This window comes from Myotis nattereri (genome assembly GCF_964212035.1).
Source record: "Myotis nattereri genome assembly, chromosome: 2".
Taxonomy (NCBI): Eukaryota; Metazoa; Chordata; class Mammalia; order Chiroptera; family Vespertilionidae; genus Myotis; species Myotis nattereri.
The window spans coordinates 27532714-27538713 of NC_138076.1; the positions used below are offsets into that span (position 1 = coordinate 27532714).

The 6000-nt window shown below is 51.7% G+C and overlaps 1 protein-coding gene across 1 annotated transcript in view; it reads right to left on the reverse strand.

Moving 5' to 3' along the window:
- The window catches only part of SH2D4A (SH2 domain containing 4A), a 47668-nt gene extending 46466 nt beyond the window's left edge, over positions 1-1202 (reverse strand). The window contains exon 1 of the mRNA XM_081085043.1: positions 1031-1202. The gene's annotated coding sequence lies outside the window, so the exon portion shown is untranslated. The remainder of the gene's footprint in view (positions 1-1030) is intronic.
- Positions 1203-6000: the final 4798 nt, after the last annotated feature.

Genomic DNA, 6000 nt, shown 5'->3' on the forward strand with positions numbered 1-6000 from the left:
ATGCCAGATCTATGCCCACATATGCCTAAGGTTTATTCACTTAAAAAATATTGGTATCTAAGTCTTCCTATGAAATAGGCAATCAAGTAAAAAAAACGCCTTTTAGGAGGTGAGGAGACTCAGTTCAGAGAAAGCTGCCTCCCTTGCCTCTTCCCTTTGACCCTGGGGAGGGAAAGACACCTCTGAGAACCCGGGCAAGTTGTGACTTCTCACTGTCACTGTCCCCACGCCCATCCACCTTGGCCCGCAGGAACCCCGAGGGCAGGACGGGGCAGGGCTGCCCACTTGGTGGAGGAAGGTGATCGCCCCGCCACCCCCCAACCCCCGCAACTGACGGGGCCACTGTCCGGCCGGCCCTCCGCACCCCAACCGCAGAGGGTACCCTGTTTCTGACTCTCCTGGAAGGTCTGGGGCGGAGGAGGTCCCCACGGCTCTACCCACGTGGGTGCGCGTGCTGGTCCGCGGCGCAGTCAGCGCGGGGCGCCGTCGGGGCCCGCGGGAGGCCGGGCGGCGGGGGAGACTGGGCGCCAGGGCCCGTCTACTGAGTCCAGAAACCTTAGAGCCGCCGCGACACCCCCACGCGGCCACCACCCCGCCCCCAGCTCCCTGGCGGGCGGAACCGGACTGACGCGCGCGCACACGCCCCTCGGGACTCGGAGCCCCGCCCGCCGCCCAGAACTGACCGAGGCTCCCCCACGTGCCGCCGGCCGCCCCCTCGGGGGACCCCTGGCCGCCACCACCAGCCCCCCGCCCTCGGGCTCACCCGCCCGCGACTCCAGACACCGGACACCGGACACCGGACACCCGGTGGCGAGGCCGAGATCGCCGCCCAGCCCGGCACCTGAGCCCACCCGGACGCGGCGCTGCCGTGGGAGGGCGCGGGCCGTGGGACCCAGACTGAGCCCCGGGTCATCCCCAGCCCTGCGCTCTCCACGATCCGGGGACCCCCACCCCCGCCCCTGGTCCTCTCCCAATCCCCCCTTCCCGGCCCCTCCCCACCCCGCACCCACCTGCAGGGCCCAGGGCTCACCTGCGCCCCCACGATCCCGTCCGGGAACCCCCACCCGCGCACCCGCCAAGTCCAGCGGGGGCGGCGGAAGCTGTCGGGGCGGGAGGGAGAGACAGAGGCACCCGCGAGCGGCACCGGCTGGCTGGACAAACACTCGGTGAGATGTTGGCAAACAGCGTCCTCAGCCCGGCCCGCCCGCGCCGCCCCACCCACGGCCCACATGCCCGGGTGACTGGCTGCGCGCTCGGGGCCCCACCCAGGCTCCTGGCCGCGCTCCAGGGCCGGTGGCCTACAGCCCAAGCCCGCTGTCCAGGCGGCGCACGGCCCCCAGCGGTGGGTGGTCTGGCCCGGGGCCACCCCCTCCACCTGCACCCTGCGAGGACTGGCCCCGCCATCCGCCATCCGGGGGCGGCTTAGCTTATTATTATTATTATTACCAGCGGCCCAGCCCCTTCCCGCCCCCAGCTCCGCGCTCCGTGCAAGGTGGGGCTGGCGGCCGCGGGCCGGCCCTTCTCAGTTACACGGAGTGGCGCCGGCCAAGTGGGCTCATCTGTCAGGTTCTGCTCCCGCGTCTCGTACAACTTACTTTCCTTTTTCTTTTGTTGCCATTAAATACATGGTCAAACTCTCGGGCACTCGCCGGGACAGGTGTGGCTTTGTGGGACAGTATCGAAGAGGAGAAAGGCTGGGAAGGTGGGGGTGGAAAACAGCAGCGACGGGGCGGGCGAAGAAAGGAAATCTGGAGGAAAGGTGAAGAAGTCAAGAATCTTGTGATTTTCGGCAAGAACAGGTTAGGGCGGTGCCGAAGGGAGGAGCTGGCTGAGTCCGGGAACAGGAAAGCTTGCAGGGAATCGAGCAGAAGCAGCGATTGTGCGCCACTGAAGAAGAGCATACAGGGTGCGTGGGGGGAGGCTTGACGTGGTCAAGCCCAGACCTACGTGTTGAGGAAAGAAAGGATGAAACAGTTTGCATTGCCCTAACCGGTTTGGCGCAGTGGATAGAGCGCATCAGCCTGCGGACTGAAGGGTCCCGAGTTCGATTCCAGCCAAGGGCATGTACCTTGGTTGTGGGCACATCCCCTGTAGGGGGTGTGCAAGAGGCAGCTGATCGATGTTTCTCTCTCATCGTCATCGATGTTTCTAACTCTCTATCCTTCTCCCTCCTCTCTTGTAAAATATATTTTAAACAACAACAAAACAGTTTGCATCATGAACAACATAAACTGATCAACAAAAACAGATCCAGAGACAGAGAAGCATCAATCAGACTGTCAAACCTCAGGGGGAAGGTAGGGGAGGGTGGAGGTAAGGGGGAGAGATGAACCAAAGGACTTATATGCAAGCATATAGGCCTAACCAATGGACACAGACAACAGGGGGTGAGGGCATGAGTGGGGGGGGGGGGGGGCGGGTGATGGGGGGTAATGATAAGGACACGTATGTAATAATCAATAAAAAACAAACAGAAAACAATGAGCATCAGCCCCCCTCTCCACAGCCTGTCTAGTAAATCCAGGAGCCTGACTTGTTCTGGTCAAATATTAAACTTGCTCATTCCCAGCCTCTCCAAACTGCAGAAGGTCAAGGTTAGACAGAGAACTAGCGATTTGGGGCTCATTTTAGGGATCCTAACAAGGGCAAATTGCTGGTCTAGGTTTGGTTCCCATTGCTGATTAAATGAGTGGCCTGTGGCATGTTCTTTGGCTAGAGTATACTTTCCCCTGGTTAGCTGCTTTGGCCAGCTCAAAATGAATCCCAACACTTGGTGAATTGAGCAGCTGATGAACCATGAAGGGTGGTTCATTAGCCAGTAAAAATTCTCTAGGACACTTGTAACAGCCCATTACCTTCTTCTACACTCCATCTCTTCCACGTCCTGACAAGTCTTTCTTTGTAACAGGGCTCCCACACGGCTACTGACCCCTCTGCCCTCCGGTTCCCCCTCCGGATAATAGCAGTGCCTCCCTACTTCATGGAGTTGTTTCCAGGCTTAAGTGAGATAATATATGTAAAATGCTTTACCCGACTTCCTGGAAGTTATAAGTGTTCAAACACATTAGCTCATATTATTTCACATCACCTGCTATCATTTCAAGTGACCACTTCACACCCAGGTCATGGATTTTGCCTCCTATGGCACCTAGACTACAAGTTAGCCTCAGTGGCCCTGCCTCCTAGTACAGTCGTCCTTTCCTTTCCACTGAGGGATACATCCCAAGATCACCAGTGGATGACTAAAACCTGTGTTTCTTCCTATATATGCATACCTATGATAAAGTTTAATTGATAAATGAGGCACAGTAAGAGGTTAATAACAGTAACTAATGATAAAATAGGAGAATTATAACAATATACTATAATAAAAGTTATGTGAATGGCTTTGGGTCATTATTAAATAAAATAAGGGTTACTTGAGCACAAGTACTGCATACTGTGACAATTGATCTAATAATCGAGAGGGCAACTATGTGACTAAGGGGTGGGTAGCATAGGCAGTGTGGCTATGCCGGACAAAAGGATGATTTACGTCTAGGGGGAGGCAGAGCAGGAGAGATTTCATTAGAATGGCACACAATTTAAAACTTATGAGTTTTGTTGTTTTTTTTTTTCTGGAATTTGCCATTTAATATTAGCACTGTGGACCAACAACATATAAAGAAGGACTACTTTATGTCGCTTCTGAGATTAAATTATCAAAGACCTTATAGCTTGTCTTCGTGTATGTGTGTCTCCCTCTCTTGTATCATTTACTCTTAGGAAAGCCAACTGCTATGTCATGACCAATCCTATGGAGAGTCCCAGGTGGAGAGGGACTGAGGATTCCTGCCAATACTAGTAGCCACAGGATGAGCTTGGATGTGGATTCTACAGCCCCGGTCAAACCTTCAGCTGACTGCAGCATTGGCCTCTAGCTTCAGTGCAAATTCATGAGACCACCCGATTAAGCCACTCTTGAATTCCTGAACTAGAACATTGAGATAGTAAACTTGTGTTGTATTAAGCCACTAAACTTGGGGAAATTTGTTACACAGCAATAGATAACTAATACACCTCCTCACTGGTTTTGTTTCTAAGCCAGTTTTAGCTAGCTTTCATGTATAGGAGATTTCAGGCACTGGGTAGTCTATTTAAACACAGACCTGGGACCTCACCCCAGAGCTAAGAAATATAATATCTGTACGGCCCAGACATCTGTGTTTTGAACAAGCACTCCTAGTGCTTGGATCAAAGATGGGATTACAGATCATACTGTTAGAAACTGCTGCAGGTCAGACATTTCTGAATGCCGTTGTCAAATTCATCTTTTTAAACATTAATTTGAATCCTTCATTTGATTGCTAATGCCCACCCCTCCTTTTTGTCCAAAGTAAGACATAATCTCTTACCAACTTTCAAGGACCAGAACAACCTAACATTAGCAGCTTTCAGCTTTATCATCTTCCTAATACAAACCCTGCATTCATATAATCTGTCATTTTCAGGCCCTAAACTGACAGGCTCTGCAGCTTCACACTGTGACCTTTGTCTAAAATGTCTTGCCCCACAACTTGACCTGTAAAAACCCCACCTATCCTTCAAACATCCATCTTTAGGAAACCTTTCTTGCCTTCCCTCCCCCCAGACAGAAACAGGCCGTGCCTCTTCCATGTTTATATATTTGTATCACAAGTTAGCATTTAACACATCCTAAGACCATTTAATGAACGCCTGCTAGGTGCCAGGGCCTGGCTGCCCTCTTCGCTGCAGCTCCGCCTACTATGGTAGCTGTTGGATATGTTTATGTACCTTTGAAATCATAAATGTTATGATAGCACGAACTACCCTATGCAAGTTTGAATCCTACCCAGCACCCAGGCACACAGTAGGTATGCAGTCCATGCTAGCTGAATGGATGTAAACAGCCCAAATGAATGCAAGCTGTACACACATAGTACACACATAGTATCTCTTTCCTCTTCTCTCCTTATCTCCTTCCCATCCTTCTTGCCATGTATCTCTTTCCTGCATTTGTAAATATCTCCCTTCTCCTCCTCCTCTTATTTCTGTAGTTCTTTCTCCATCCTCTTCACTTTGTCCCCCCCTCTCCTCTACCAACTTCCATTTTTGGTCCTTCTCTCCCATCTCCTGGCTTTTCCTCTTTCAATTGGCATAATCTGGAAACCCCCCCCCCCAAAAAAAAAAGATTTTTTTTCTTAATTTTAAAAGTGAACAAAATGTTTTCTATCGCTTTAAAAAACATCAAGCAGCTGTTACTTATTTATGAAGCCCTCAATTACTCTTTCCCTCCCTTTGGGCCAGGGTTCTCCGTAGGAAACATTTCCCCACTCCATGACTGAGGGCGGATTGTGGGAAGGATCCCTGCCTGCACCTGCCAGCGACACTCCTGATCAAATGTGAGGTCAGGTCAACCAGGCTGAGCATCAGCGGCTGGCTGGCCACCAGCGAGTTGGAGACGTGCAGTGGGTGTCATCAGTACCTGTGTCAGGAGTGCCCCACTGCCCCCCAGGCCCGTGTTCCAAGGGAAAGGCTAGATACCCATTTACTATATACTGATTTTTAAAGTAGGCCCTTTAATTCCAGTAATGGACAATAAGGAACAAATACTCTGCATTTTAACCGACACGTTCCCTGGCATTCCTTCCGGAAGGTTGCATAAGAACTCTGCTGCCCAAGGCTGTCACGTACAGCCACCTGGATAGCACTGTCCCACGGGCGAGGTGCCAAGCAGAGACAAGGCATAAAAGTGCCCTCGCAGCTGTGCAGCCCAGCAGCCTCGTGCTGCCAGAAAGGCTGGAGAAGCCACTTCTCACAGTCATAGGTCGATTTGTATGTAAGTTCTACAGGAAAGGAAAGTGGCCTTCAGATTTTTTTCTTTATGGAAGAAAATAGGACAAACAATAATCCTTATCTGTCATATTTTATCATCAGCATCAGAAAATCCAACCACTTTTTACAATTTTTTTAAAAGAAGTAAGTTATACATTTGTCCCA